Here is a 16,728-nt window from a genome sequence, read left to right as displayed (position 1 = left end):
AAGGGAAGTTTGTAGGAAAACAGTTAAGGGATTTATTGGGAGTATTTCTCTTAAGAGCTCTTTGGAAAATCAAAGGGAAGTTTGGAGGAAAACAGTTAAGGATTTATTGGGAGTATTTCTCTTAAGAGTTGTTTGGAAAATCAAAGGGAAGTTTGTAGGAAAACAGTTAAGGGATTTATTGGGAGTATTTCTCTTAAGAGCTCTTTGGAAAATCAAAGGGAAGTTTGTAGGAAAACAGTTAAGGGATTTATTGGGAGTATTTCTCTTAAGAGCTCTTTGGAAAATCAAAGGGAAGTTTGTAGGAAAACAGTTAAGGGATTTATTGGGAGTATTTCTCTTAAGAGCTCTTTGGAAAATCAAAGGGAAGTTTGTAGGAAAACAGTTAAGGGATTTATTGGGAGTATTTCTCTTAAGAGCTCTTTGGAAAATCAAAGGGAAGTTTGTAGGAAAACAGTTAAGGGATTTATTGGGAGTATTTCTCTTAAGAGCTCTTTGGAAAATCAAAGGGAAGTTTGTAGGAAAACAGTTAAGGGATTTATTGGGAGTATTTCTCTTAAGAGCTCTTTGGAAAATTAAAGGTAAATTTGTAGGAAAACAGTTAAGGGATTTATTGGGAGTATTTCTCTTAAGAGCTCTTTGGAAAATCAAAGGGAAGTTTGTAGGAAAACAGTTAAGGGATTTATTGGGAGTATTTCTCTTAAGAGCTCTTTGGAAAATCAAAGGGAAGTTTGTAGGAAAACAGTTAAGGGATTTATTGGGAGTATTTCTCTTAAGAGTTGTTTGGAAAATCAAAGGGAAGTTTGTAGGAAAACAGTTAAGGGATTTATTGGGAGTATTTCTCTTAAGAGTTGTTTGGAAAATCAAAGGGAAGTTTGGAGGAAAACCGTTAAGGGATTTATTGGGAGTATTTCTCTTAAGAGTTGTTTGGAAAATCAAAGGGAAGTTTGTAGGAAAACAGTTAAGGGATTTATTGGGAGTATTTCTCTTAAGAGCTCTTTGGAAAATCAAAGGGAAGTTTGTAGGAAAACAGTTAAGGGATTTATTGGGAGTATTTCTCTTAAGAGTTGTTTGGAAAATCAAAGGGAAGTTTGTAGGAAAACAGTTAAGGGATTTATTGGGAGTATTTCTCTTAAGAGCTCTTTGGAAAATCAAAGGGAAGTTTGTAGGAAAACAGTTAAGGGATTTATTGGGAGTATTTCTCTTAAGAGCTCTTTGGAAAATCAAAGGGAAGTTTGGAGGAAAACCGTTAAGGGATTTATTGGGAGTATTTCTTTTAAGAGCTCTTTGGAAAATCAAAGGGAAGTTTGGAGGAAAACAGTTAAGGATTTATTGGGAGTATTTCTCTTAAGAGTTGTTTGGAAAATCAAAGGGAAGTTTGTAGGAAAACAGTTAAGGGATTTATTGGGAGTATTTCTCTTAAGAGCTCTTTGGAAAATCAAAGGGAAGTTTGGAGGAAAACCGTTAAGGGATTTATTGGGAGTATTTCTTTTAAGAGCTCTTTGGAAAATCAAAGGGAAGTTTGGAGGAAAACAGTTAAGGATTTATTGGGAGTATTTCTCTTAAGAGTTGTTTGGAAAATCAAAGGGAAGTTTGTAGGAAAACAGTTAAGGGATTTATTGGGAGTATTTCTCTTAAGAGTTGTTTGGAAAATCAAAGGGAAGTTTGTAGGAAAACAGTTAAGGGATTTATTGGAAGTATTTCTCTTAAGAGCTCTTTGGAAAATCAAAGGGAAGTTTGGAGGAAAACAGTTAAGGGATTTATTGGGAGTATTTCTCTTAAGAGTTGTTTGGAAAATCAAAGGGAAGTTTGTAGGAAAACAGTTAAGGGATTTATTGGGAGTATTTCTCTTAAGAGCTCTTTGGAAAATCAAAGGGAAGTTTGTAGGAAAACAGTTAAGGGATTTATTGGGAGTATTTCTCTTAAGAGCTCTTTGGAAAATCAAAGGGAAGTTTGGAGGAAAACCGTTAAGGGATTTATTGGGAGTATTTCTTTTAAGAGCTCTTTGGAAAATTAAAGGGAAGTTTGGAGGAAAACAGTTAAGGATTTATTGGGAGTATTTCTCTTAAGAGTTGTTTGGAAAATCAAAGGGAAGTTTGTAGGAAAACAGTTAAGGGATTTATTGGGAGTATTTCTCTTAAGAGTTGTTTGGAAAATCAAAGGGAAGTTTGTAGGAAAACAGTTAAGGGATTTATTGGAAGTATTTCTCTTAAGAGCTCTTTGGAAAATCAAAGGGAAGTTTGGAGGAAAACAGTTAAGGGATTTATTGGGAGTATTTCTCTTAAGAGTTGTTTGGAAAATCAAAGGGAAGTTTGTAGGAAAACAGTTAAGGGATTTATTGGGAGTATTTCTCTTAAGAGCTCTTTGGAAAATCAAAGGGAAGTTTGTAGGAAAACAGTTAAGGGATTTATTGGGAGTATTTCTCTTAAGAGCTCTTTGGAAAATCAAAGGGAAGTTTGGAGGAAAACCGTTAAGGGATTTATTGGGAGTATTTCTTTTAAGAGCTCTTTGGAAAATCAAAGGGAAGTTTGGAGGAAAACAGTTAAGGATTTATTGGGAGTATTTCTCTTAAGAGTTGTTTGGAAAATCAAAGGGAAGTTTGTAAGAAAACAGTTAAGGGATTTATTGGGAGTATTTCTCTTAAGAGCTCTTTGGAAAATCAAAGGGAAGTTTGGAGGAAAACAGTTAAGGGATTTATTGGGAGTATTTCTCTTAAGAGCTCTTTGGAAAATCAAAGGGAAGTTTGTAGTAAAACAGTTAAGGGATTTATTGGGAGTATTTCTCTTAAGAGCTCTTTGGAAAATCAAAGGGAAGTTTGGAGGAAAACCGTTAAGGGATTTATTGGGAGTATTTCTTTTAAGAGCTCTTTGGAAAATTAAAGGTAAATTTGTAGGAAAACAGTTAAGGGATTTATTGGGAGTATTTCTCTTAAGAGCTCTTTGGAAAATCAAAGGGAAGTTTGGAGGAAAACCGTTAAGGGATTTATTGGGAGTATTTCTCTTAAGAGTTGTTTGGAAAATCAAAGGGAAGTTTGTAGGAAAACAGTTAAGGGATTTATTGGGAGTATTTCTCTTAAGAGCTCTTTGGAAAATCAAAGGGAAGTTTGGAGGAAAACAGTTAAGGATTTATTGGGAGTATTTCTCTTAAGAGTTGTTTGGAAAATCAAAGGGAAGTTTGTAGGAAAACAGTTAAGGGATTTATTGGGAGTATTTCTCTTAAGAGCTCTTTGGAAAATCAAAGGGAAGTTTGTAGGAAAACAGTTAAGGGATTTATTGGGAGTATTTCTCTTAAGAGCTCTTTGGAAAATCAAAGGGAAGTTTGGAGGAAAACAGTTAAGGGATTTATTGGGAGTATTTCTCTTAAGAGTTGTTTGGAAAATCAAAGGGAAGTTTGTAGGAAAACAGTTAAGGGATTTATTGGGAGTATTTCTCTTAAGAGCTCTTTGGAAAATCAAAGGGAAGTTTGTAGGAAAACAGTTAAGGGATTTATTGGGAGTATTTCTCTTAAGAGCTCTTTGGAAAATCAAAGGGAAGTTTGGAGGAAAACCGTTAAGGGATTTATTGGGAGTATTTCTTTTAAGAGCTCTTTGGAAAATTAAAAGTAAATTTGTAGGAAAACAGTTAAGGGATTTATTGGGAGTATTTCTCTTAAGAGCTCTTTGGAAAATCAAAGGGAAGTTTGTAGGAAAACAGTTAAGGGATTTATTGGGAGTATTTCTCTTAAGAGCTCTTTGGAAAATCAAAGGGAAGTTTGGAGGAAAACCGTTAAGGGATTTATTGGGAGTATTTCTCTTAAGAGTTGTTTGGAAAATCAAAGGGAAGTTTGTAGGAAAACAGTTAAGGGATTTATTGAGAGTATTTCTCTTAAGAGCTCTTTGGAAAATCAAAGGGAAGTTCGTAGGAAAACAGTTAAGGGATTTATTGGGAGTATTTCTCTTAAGAGCTCTTTGGAAAATCAAAGGGAAGTTTGGAGGAAAACCGTTAAGGGATTTATTGGGAGTATTTCTCTTAAGAGTTGTTTGGAAAATCAAAGGGAAGTTTGTAGGAAAACAGTTAAGGGATTTATTGGGAGTATTTCTCTTAAGAGTTGTTTGGAAAATCAAAGGGAAGTTTGTAGGAAAACAGTTAAGGGATTTATTGGGAGTATTTCTCTTAAGAGCTCTTTGGAAAATCAAAGGGAAGTTTGTAGGAAAACAGTTAACGGATTTATTGGGAGTATTTCTCTTAAGAGCTCTTTGGAAAATCAAAGGGAAGTTTGGAGGAAAACCGTTAAGGGATTTATTGGGAGTATTTCTCTTAAGAGCTCTTTGGAAAATTAAAGGGAAATTTGTAGGAAAACAGTTAAGGGATTTATTGGGAGTATTTCTCTTAAGAGCTCTTTGGAAAATCAAAGGGACGTTTGTAGGAAAACAGTTAAGGGATTTATTGGGAGTATTTCTCTTAAGAGCTCTTTGGAAAATTAAAGGGAAATTTGTAGGAAAACAGTTAAGGGATTTATTGGGAGTATTTCTCTTAAGAGCTCTTTGGAAAATTAAAGGGAAATTTGTAGGAAAACCGTTAAGGGATTTATTGGGAGTATTTCTCTTAAGAGTTGTTTGGAAAATCAAAGGGAAGTTTGTAGGAAAACAGTTAAGGGATTTATTGGGAGTATTTCTCTTAAGAGCTCTTTGGAAAATCAAAGGGAAGTTTGGAGGAAAACCGTTAAGGGATTTATTGGGAGTATTTCTCTTAAGAGCTCTTTGGAAAATCAAAGGGAAATTTGTAGGAAAACAGTTAAGGGATTTATTGGGAGTATTTCTCTTAAGAGCTCTTTGGAAAATCAAAGGGAAGTTTGTAGGAAAACAGTTAAGGGATTTATTGGGAGTATTTCTCTTAAGAGCTCTTTGGAAAATTAAAGGGAAATTTGTAGGAAAACAGTTAAGGGATTTATTGGGAGTATTTCTCTTAAGAGCTCTTTGGAAAATCAAAGGGAAATCGTAGGAAAACAGTTAAGGGATTTATTGGGAGTATTTCTCTTAAGAGCTCTTTGGAAAATCAAAGGGAAGTTTGGAGGAAAACCGTTAAGGGATTTATTGGGAGTATTTCTCTTAAGAGTTGTTTGGAAAATCAAAGGGAAGTTTGTAGGAAAACAGTTAAGGGATTTATTGGGAGTATTTCTCTTAAGAGTTGTTTGGAAAATCAAAGGGAAGTTTGTAGGAAAACAGTTAAGGGATTTATTGGGAGTATTTCTCTTAAGAGTTGTTTGGAAAATCAAAGGGAAGTTTGTAGGAAAACAGTTAAGGGATTTATTGGGAGTATTTCTCTTAAGAGCTCTTTGGAAAATCAAAGGGAAGTTTGTAGGAAAACAGTTAAGGGATTTATTGGGAGTATTTCTCTTAAGAGTTGTTTGGAAAATCAAAGGGAAGTTTGTAGGAAAACAGTTAAGGGATTTATTGGGAGTATTTCTCTTAAGAGTTGTTTGGAAAATCAAAGGGAAGTTTGTAGGAAAACAGTTAAGGGATTTATTGGGAGTATTTCTCTTAAGAGCTCTTTGGAAAATCAAAGGGAAGTTTGTAGGAAAACAGTTAAGGGATTTATTGGGAGTATTTCTCTTAAGAGCTTTTTGGAAAATTAAAGGGAAATTTGTAGGAAAACAGTTAAGGGATTTATTGGGAGTATTTCTCTTAAGAACTCTTTGGAAAATCAAAGGGAAGTTTGGAGGAAAACCGTTAAGGGATTTATTGGGAGTATTTCTCTTAAGAGTTGTTTGGAAAATCAAAGGGAAGTTTGTAGGAAAACAGTTAAGGGATTTATTGGGAGTATTTCTCTTAAGAGCTCTTTGGAAAATCAAAGGGAAGTTTGGAGGAAAACCGTTAAGGGATTTATTGGGAGTATTTCTCTTAAGAGCTCTTTGGAAAATTAAAGGGAAATTTGTAGGAAAACAGTTAAGGGATTTATTGGGAGTATTTCTCTTAATAGCTCTTTGGAAAATCAAAGGGAAGTTTGTAGGAAAACAGTTAAGGGATTTATTGGGAGTATTTCTCTTAAGAGCTCTTTGGAAAATCAAAGGGAAGTTTGGAGGAAAACAGTTAAGGGATTTATTGGGAGTATTTCTCTTAAGAGCTCTTTGGAAAATCAAAGGGAAGTTTGGAGAAATATACCAATGGGATTTATTTGAAATATATCTCTTAAGAAACCTTAAGAAAATCAAAGGGAAATTTTGTGATAAATGTTTTATGGTTTCATTTGGAATAATTTTGTTTCGAACTCTTTATAAATTTAAATGAAAGTTTTGATATAAATAGTTATTGGTGATACTGGGAATAGTTGTCCTAAAAGTCTTAACAAGTTTAAGTGGATGTTCAAAGAGAAACGCTTAGTTGATTTATTGGGAATATTTGACTAAAGAGATCTTTAATATATCATAAGGAAGTCTTGAGACATTTTTCAGTGAAATTAAAAGAACTTTTTTTCAATATCCTTTTTATTGAAATTAGCCTAAATTATTGTTGCGAATAATTTTTTTACCAATTTCATTAATTTCCATTCAAAACTAAATTTTATTTAAAAAGGTAATTCCTTTACAAAACGTACGTTTGGCAGCCCTTATGTTGGGATACATTTCTTAAAAACTGTTTGGAAAAATAGCCACGGGATATTTTGTAAATATTTATTATAATATTTCTTAATTGAAACGAAGGGAAGTTTTTCTTGAGAAATATTTGATGGGTTAATTCCGAATATTTTTCTTAAGAACTCTTGGGAAAATCACCAGTAAGTTTTGAGAATCACGGGGTATTTACTGTGAATATTTATCTTAAGAATTCTTTAGGGAAGGTTTTTGCAGAATATTTTTATAACGAGCTCTTTACGAATAAAGAAACCTTTTGGGAGAAACATTAAACGGAACTTACGGGAATTTTTTAAGAAGTCTTTAAAGTGCCATTTTTGGGGGAACATTTAAAGAGTTTTCCGAGGGAATTATTGACTTGGGGATTCTTGAGGAGCTTTAAGATGGAATTTTCGAAAAATGTATTAAGTATTTTTGGTAAGTTATTTTAAGGTTTTATTCGGAATATTTTTCTCACGAATTCTAAAAAAATGGGAGATTCCAGCGAAACATTTAAGATACTTATTGGGAACATTTGTCTCAAGAAGTGTTAACCAGTTGATGGGAGTGTTTGAGAGACATATATTATTGATTAACTAAGAATATTTGTTTACAATATCTTTTAAAAATAAATGGTGATTTTGAGAAACCAATTCAAGGGATTTGTTTTTAATATTTTCGTAAGATGATTTTAATAGTTTAAAAAGAGCTCTAACGAGGAGACGACCCGAGGTGGTTCTCACCGATTTTGTTCAAAGTTGGGGGATTGTTAGACCTAGATGTAACATGAAACCCGTTAAAGGGAAAAGTTACGCTGGGCTTCCGTTTTTCCATGGCAACCAAAAATATTTTTGACAACATAATATAAGAAAAAGTCTATGTAAAATAACATGCGAAAATGACCAATTCTAAGGGTCCCCCCTGTGGAAAACTTCAATAAATCAAAAATAAAATTATTTAAAAAAATATATTTTGTTTTGTAAATTTAACATTTTTGGATTACTTTGGACAAATAGGGGGGAATAAAAACCATCTGGGGTGAACTCGAGCTAATTTGAATAAATAGGTCGAAATTTTAGGTATAATACAAAATATTTGTAAAACTTATGCCGTGATAACTGTCATATATTTTTGCCAATAAATCTTAAAATTTCTACATTACATTATCTGAACGATGTAAACAGATTTTTAGATTTCGATAGAAAAACGAAACCATTTTATAAAATGGCGGTTACAAATATAAATCATGGTGCAATAAGTTAGGTAATTTGTATCCGATTAACCTAACATTTTCTACGTTACATTATCTGCGCGAATGAATTCGTACTATAGATTTTTATAGAAATTCGACACCATTTTGGAAAATGGCGGATATCAATAAAACTCATAGTGCGATAAGTTCCGTAAATATTCGTCGATTAATCAGAAATTTTCTACGTTTCATTATCTGCCCGAGTTAATTATACCTATGGGTTTTCCAATAATAATCCGACGCCATTTTGAAATATGGTGGATATAAATATAACTTATGATGCGATAACTGCCGAAATTATTTGTCGATTTACGTGAAATTTTCTACATTACATTATCTGACCGAATAAATAAGCCCCTTACACTGTGATAGAAATATGACGCCATTTTACAAAATGGCAGATATCAATATCTCATAATGCGATAACTGCCGAAATTATTTGTCCATTAATTTGAAATCTGCCGTATGCGAAATAGCGCATAACAATATATCTCTTGATTGTTATTAGAAAAATTATCGATTATCAATAATTTCCCAAGTTATCAATAATTTCCCGAGTTACCAATAATTTCCCGAGTTACCAATAATTTCCCGAGTTACCAATAATTTCCCGAGTTACCAATAATTTCCCGAGTTACCAATAATTTCCCGAGTTACCAATAATTGCAATAATTACAATTAGTATCAAGAATTACCATTAGTTTCAAGAATAACAAATTATTTCCCAAATTACCAATTATTTCCCAAATTACTAATAATTTTCCAAATTACCAATAATTCTACAATGCCAATTGAACTAATTTAATAATATTTCAATTTCCTAAATTATGCCTAAATGATAAATTTAACCATAATTATTTTCTATTAATCCAATGATATAAGAACTTACCCAATATTATTGGATTTTGTCGAAATGGTATAAAATTTACCCATTTTATATGAAGTTTCCTATAATTTTTTTTTAATAATAACAATACAGAATTTATCGCACCAAGGGATACATTGATGTGCGTTATTTTAAAAAACGGCGTATTTCTCTCAAAAGAAATAGGACTAATTTACTCGGTCAGAAATAGCCAATTTCAGAATAGTTGACGAATAATTACGGAACTTCTCAGACATGCGCCATTTTGCAAAATGGCTTCGGAATTCTTTCAAAATAGAATGGACTTATTTATTCGATCATTTAATGAAACAGAAAAATTCAGATTTATCGTCGAATAATTATGGAACTTATATGACATCCGCCATTTTCCAAAATGGCCTCGAATCTTATAAAAATTAATAGGATTTATTATCTTTAATAGGTAATGTAAAGTAGAAAATTTCAAGTAATTGGACAAATAATTTCGGCAGTTATCGCATTATGAGATATTGATATCTGCCATTTTGTAAAATGGCGTCATATTTCTATCACAGTGTAAGGGGCTTATTTATTCGGTCAGATAATGTAATGTAGAAAATTTCACGTAAATCGACATATAATTTCGGCAGTTATCGCATCATAAGTTATATTTATATCCACCATATTTCAAAATGGCGTCGGATTATTATTGGAAAACCCATAGGTCTAATTAACTCGGGAAGATAATGAAACGTAGAAAATTTCTGATTAATCGACGAATATTTACGGAACTTATCGCACGATGAGTTTTATTGATATCCGCCATTTTCCAAAATGGTGTCGAATTTCTATAAAAATCTATAGTACGAATTCATTCGCGCAGATAATGTAACGTAGAAAATGTTAGGTTAGTCGGATACAAATTACCTAACTTATTGCACCATGATTTATATTTGTATCCGCCATTTTATAAAATGGGGTCGTTTTTCTATCGAAATCTAAAAATCTGTTGACATCGTTCAGATAATGTAATGTAGAAATTTTAAGATTTATCGGCGAAAATATATGGCAGTTATCACGGCATAAGTTTTACAAATATTTTGTATTGTACCTAAAATTTCGACCTATTTATTCAAATTAGCTCGAGTTCACCCCAATTGGTTTTTATTCCCCCCTATTTGTCCAAAGTAATCCAAAAATGTTAAATTTACAAAAAAAAATATTTAAATAATTTTATTTTTGATTTATTGAAGTTTTCCACAGGGGGGACCCTTAGAATTTGTCATTTTCGCATGTTATTTTACATAGACTTTTTCTTATATTATGTTGTCAAAAACATTTTTGGTTGTCATGGCAAAACGGAAGCCCAGCGTAACTTTTCCCTTTAACGGGTTTCATGTTACATCTAGGTCTAACAATCCCCCAACTTTGAACCAAATCGGTGAGAACCACCTCGGGTCGTCTCCTCGTAAGTGAAACGCTTAAAAGTGTATGAGAAATATTTTGCTTCAATCTATTAAAAAAAATTAAAGATTAAAAAATATAAATCTTACAATGTAAATGATTTTAACCACTTCTTTAATTTAGATAAATAAGATATTTTTGTTTTCCCATTAGAAAAGACAAACAATTTGTGGAAACTATTAACATCTATTTTATTTTCAAAAGTGTTAAGAATCTTCAAATATAAATTTTCCGATGGGAAATTGAATATCCCTTACGGAAGTATTTGATATCTGCTCAATATTTTAAGTAGCTTGGAATCATGGACACTGTATCTCTAACCGGACGGGAAAAGCAGCCTGAAAGAGGTACCCCCTCACTGTCCGTTTGCGTCCTACTTCGTATTAGCTGAAATAGTCGGCCGTACTCGATTCGCAGGGCCGTCAAGGTCATTCGAAAGAATGTAAACCCCCATTTCAAACGGAACGTTTTGTCGACCACGTGACGAATTATATGGCCTTGACAGCCCCTAACTTTCAAAATTCTTGAACCTCCCCCCCCCCCCCCCTTTACAGAGAGACAGTGGCAGCGGCAGGTGATTTTGTATGGTGGAAGCTACAGCTTTTCTCGTCCGGTTAGAGATACCGTGTCCATGTTGGAATCAAATATTATTTCAAATTAGGTTAAAAATTGGGCAGATTCCAAATTTAATTCCAATTAGAATCAAGTTTCAATAACCGTGAAACTGTTATTAAGCCGATTGGTTTTTAATAATGATTTTTTTTATCTTTTATATTTTTACTTCCTAATCCGATTTTGGAGTTTTTGAGAAATATTATTAATACTTTTTTTCTCGAATTGTTATAAAAATTATTAGAAAAATGTTTATGAACTTCTTGTGATATTCAATTCAATTCAATTTCCATTTATTTGAGTTTTAAATAGATATTACAAAAAGGAGAAGGGTTAAGTCAAAAAGAGAAAATGCTTTGGAAATTCTTGGAAAATGTTTTAGGAATTCTTGGAAAACATCTACATATTGCTTTAAGCGCTCTTGTTAGGTTGTTTGCCAAATAACGTCTAAAGCGCAAAAAGTACCTTTTTAGTTCCACATCGATATATATATCGAAGTGGGACTATTGCTATAGATGGAATGTCGTTAAGTGTTGTAGTTTGTTTGGCGTGGAAAAGCGACGACACGGTAGATGGAGCTGCGGAAAATAATTTTTAGTATTATTTATATCTTTGGCGACGCCAAGATTCGTACTCAAATAGCTGTTGGCCGCGTTGTAGCCATAACCGACGTCTCTACCAACCGAGCTACGTCGCTCTATGCAAACTTTCGCGGAAAATCTAGTCGTTTTCAGCAACGCGGGGGGATTTGGCTAGTTAAGTTGTCGCAATTGTCGTTCCTTTTTCCGCGTTATTTTACGTATATTTACGGCGTTTAAGGTCAAGTTAACCTCAAACTTCGCCCCCCCCCCCAACAACCCAGTGGATTTTCACGAAGGGTGACACGGGCGTGGCGGGAAGTTTGAATTACAGTGTGGGGCTACACAACTTTTACCGATGGCCAGTTTCAGGTCTGTCAGGTAACAGGGGGCACAAATTCGACCCCCCCCCCCCTTTAATAACAATACGTTAAAGTCAACTCAACTTAGGATGGAACTTTTTATCAAACGATAGAACGCGCAGTGCCGTTAATTTCCGCCCCCTTCGACCAACCCCCTTAAAGGGAGAGTGACCGAAAAAAAAGTTGGTTTCATTAGATAGAACTCTTTGACGCGCACGCAGTGCCGTTAATTTCCGCCCCCTCCGACCAACCCCCTTAAAGGGAGTGTGACCGAAAAAAAAAGTTGGTTTCATTCGATAGAACTCTTTAACGCGCACGCAGTGCTGTTAATTTCCGCCCCCTCCGACCAACCCCCTTAAAGGGAGAGTGACCGAAAAAATGTTGGTTTCATTAGATAGAACTCTTTAACGCGCACGCAGTGCCGTTAATTTCCGCCCCCTCTGACCAACCCCCTTAAAGGGAGAGTGACCGAAAAGTTAATAAATTCATGGGTATTTTTTTTATGACTTTTGGTGTCTAAACTACCCAAATGTTTGATATAAATTTCCTAAAATAAACCCATTTTAATCACAGTTTAAGAATTTATTTATATCATATTTCCACTAATTTCAATAATTTAAAAGAATTATGCCCGTCGTGTTTTGCTTACCTATTTCACCTTTGATACTTTCCGTCTATCTAACGATAGGAAATCACATGGCCTCAACAGCTTTTGTATTGGTTAATTTGGTTTGCCCACCCGGGTATCCTGAGGGTGGGTGGTGGCCACTCTTTAACAACGATATTAAATCACATGGCCTCAACAGCTTTTGTATTGCTTTGCCCACCGGCGTATCCAGAGAGTGGGCGGTGCGCTTTCTTTAACATAGATTGGTAAATTATATATCAAGCAATAGGAAATCACATGGGCTCAACAGCTTTTATATCAGTTTTCCCACCCGGGTCTCCTGATGGTGGGCGGCATCCACTCTTTAACTTAGGATGGCACTTTATATATCAAACGATAAGAAATCACGTAGCCTCAACAGCTTTTGTATTAGTTTGCCTACCTGTGTCTACTAAGGGTGTATGGGTTTGCCCACTCGAATACACTGATGTGGAACTAATATTACAGCCTGGGCAGACTTGTTAATATTTTATCAATGGGTTACACTTCGGGATGTCTCCTTGTGAGTGAGAACACTTAAAGGAAAAGTCCAGGTTGGGTAAAACTTGGGTCTATTTGAAAGATCATGTTAAAATATACTCAAAAATATCAGTCGTAAAATTGTATCTTTTATTAATGACGAGAAATTAATTTTTAAACGAGCGAAATTTACCCGCCAAGCGAGCTGCCATATTCTTTCGCCTTCCCTCCGCAGACCGCACGCGGAGCAAGCGCGCGCAGGGAACAGAGCGCTGTTATAGCGCGAACAGCGCGTGATTAAAGTCCTAAAACGTCACCGCGAAACAAAATGGCAGATCGCTTGGCGGGTAAATTTGGCTCGTTTAAAAATTAATTTCTCGTCATTAAAAAAAGATACAATTTTACGACTGATATTTTTGAGTATATTTTAACATGATCTTTCAAATAGACCCAAGTTTTACCCAACCTGGACTTTTCCTTTAAGCATAATTAGTTTCAGATAAACATTTTTTAAATGTTCATTTTTATACACAGTGACCCAAAATAAAATTTGTATGCAATGGTATTCGTGTGTGTTTTGTGATTAAGAATTCGAAAATAAATTAATGGTATTGTTTCGAATGGCTTTCCCAATAAATATAAATAATAAAAAATGATTGATTCGGTTATAGCCCATCGAGTAGATTAAAGTCATAGTATTATAGATATTCAAATAAAGTAATTACGTTTGATGGTGCACATAGGGCCAATAGGTTTGTGATACTTTTACATTACATTTATTTGAACTTGAAACTTTGCCAAATTTCATGTTTTATAAATATTCAAAAACTTTTTGGGAAATGTTCTTAGTGATTTTAGGTATTTATATTTTCTTAATTTTGAGGTAAGTTTTGTGGAATATTTCAAAAATTGATGATGTTATCCTGGGGAAACGATCTGGTCATTTTTAAGAATAATAACGTCTCAATATTTCCCAAGAAGCTCGTACGAATTTCCCTTAAAATTTATTTAAGAATACTTAAAGGGAGTATAACCTTTATTGGAATTTAGGGGAAAACGTTTTCCATTCCTTCGACGCGCCTAAGATAAAAAGTCATAGGAGTGTTTATGGGATAATAAATTAGAATTTTTTACCCCGAATTTTCTTACTGAATGCGGATCAAGTCGATATTTAATAGATAGTTAGGGAAAACTACAAGAAGAAAATATATTTCAAAATATAGCACGTTTATGACTTAACTATTTATGTAATCATTGAGATATAGTTAATTCACTACTTACGATGCTTTTGTTTAAAAATATAACTGGGAAATCAGTAGGGTTATGACCTTAAACCCAATTAAACAAGTAGATTTCTAGTATAAAGTATTGGTCATTAGCAGCGTGCTATAGAGGTTTTATCTGGAAATCATCCTACTATTTCACCGTAGCGCCTCGTGTGGATTTGTGAGTAAGCTTAGTGCACCCTACCAAACACGTAGGGTTATACTCCCTTTAAGACTTTTTTTAAATATACTCTAGAAATTAAAAATAAGCATAAATTTTGAGCCTTATTGATACGATGTATGATCGGAAATTAACACAAATAAACTCTTTGTCAAAACCCGCAAAAGTTAACTTTTCACTTTTGTAGCGTACTTCACTCGTAGATATTTATTACAGACTTAAAACTATTCTTAATTTGTTTGAAATTTCGTGGAACTCACCGGTTGTTAGCGCATATCGTAACGGCTGGAAAGCAGATATTATCGGAGTACTTGGTGCTAACTTGCGTTATGGTTTCGTAATTGTAATATATTTTTAATATTTGGTGGGTTTGCAACAACCAACCGCTTAAACACCCCGCGATCAGAATTAGTTTGCAGCACGTTTTCATCATCGCTACCTCACATTTCCTTACGACCTATTAAGCTCTGATCTAGTTTCAAATATATTGTCAAATTTGTTTCTGGATGACTTCTCTCTCGCTGTCCTTCTTTTGCGAATTAGCACTTTGTTTCACAGTTGTTCTTTTTATATTGTAGGAAATATTAATGACAGTGTAATGACAGAGGTCGATTAATTATTTAAGCGCACGTGTTCTCTGAATAAAATCATAGAGATATTAGACGGGTTAAGCCACACCACAAAACTTGTAGAAGTGTAGATTGTACACTCCTACAAATTTTCCCTATGAATTTTCGATCCATCATGGGTGGTTTAACCAGTCTAGTTAGTCCGGACAAAAATACGTGTAGAGAGCACCCTATTGCGCATAATCTACACGTTCTTTTCGTTATACCAACATGCATGTACACGTTTTTTAACGGGTTTAATATCGGCTTGATAAAAGAAAAACCATTAATTTTTATAATTTAAAATGTCATTTGAGTTTTGAGCTAAAATTGCACAATGAATACATAAATGTAAAAATAAAACCTATAATTTTAGCATTAGCAATAAACTCAATATTAAGCATTCTTTATGGTCTCTACGTTGTTACTTCAAACATATTTGATGCAAATATAAAGAATAACCAAAAGAAACTTCGAAATACTCGAGTACGGTTTTTGTCCAATTTATGTGAAATTGATCCACAAAGGGTCTTTTACGTATTCTAGGTAACTTGATTGTATTCTTGACTTGACCGTTCGCTTATGGGATCTAAAACACGTGTGCCGCCTCATTTTTCGAAGCTATTGTTTGCGAATATCAATAATCCTTTCACCAGTAACTTCAACTTTTATTTCAATATATTTAGACTTAAAAATATTGATAAATCAGTATTGTTGACACGTGTCCCCCCCCCGAAATATATAGTTCTATAAATCAATTTTGGATCACGAATTGTTACCAATCCTTAAATGGGTCGCCATATCTATTGAATTGTTATTTCCATTGAATTGGGAATAATACTGCTAGAATAACAATTACTCTTTCGGTTGCCATGGTTACGCGGGACCTGTTCTGATAAGACTGTACGAAATTCATCTTTATAATTAGGCGGTAGCGCCATCTATATTTTGTAAAGTTATATGGCTAAAAATAAATAATTATTAGCTAACTCACCGTAACTTGAGTTAAAAAGGATCGTGTTGACAGAATAAAATTATTTTTAAACAACTTCAAAGGTTTGTTTGTTACGAGTAATCATACATTTCAATTTCGCATCGGATTCGCGAAAAAATTCAATTGCAATATAGTTGCCACCACTAGAGACAGATGCCGCCACGGTAGAATGATACAATTGATGAAGTCTCCTTTATTGAACGAAATTGGTCCCGCGCCAGCCAGATTTAGTTGTACCTCTATTTATTCCCAACTCAATGGTTACTTCCCGGCTCTCGCATAATAATATGGTTAGTTTTTGGGGCCTGAAGTTGAAATATGAAACCACCGTACGTAAAAATGTGTGATTTTAATTTACATAGTTGCCGTTTTCCTTGGGACAAATAAACAAACAAACTTAAATTCTTCGGCAACTTTAGTGAGATTAATTCTTTTTTCTGGAAGAAGGCCGAAACAGCCAATCAAAAGCTAAAGAATCGAGGTCCTATATAGAGTTTTTCAATAGGCGGAGTAGTGTATTTCTGTGACATATTCAAAAGTTAAATACATTTTTGATATAATGATACGATTACGTTAGTTACATAGCTATTTGTACAATTTAAAAACACTGAATTTAACGAAAAAATTATTATTTCCCAAATATTCCGAACAGAAGGAACAATATAAAAATAAATTTCCGATAAATAGACCTTTCTATAAATTCCTAGCTAAACAGGCCAAACACTTTCACAAAGACAACATAGCGCTACTTGAGTAGGACTTGCAAACTTATTAATTCTGTATATGCTCATTCCTATTTGATTAGCATTTTCTGAAGCGGCACCCATAGAGTTGATTTTCAAAATATAGCTAAGGTA

The sequence above is a fragment of the Leiobunum rupestre genome, chromosome 7 (genome assembly GCF_980474605.1).
Source record: "Leiobunum rupestre chromosome 7, qqLeiRupe1.1.hap1, whole genome shotgun sequence".
NCBI lineage: Eukaryota > Metazoa > Arthropoda > Arachnida > Opiliones > Sclerosomatidae > Leiobunum > Leiobunum rupestre.
Note: the sequence above shows the minus strand (reverse complement) of the source record.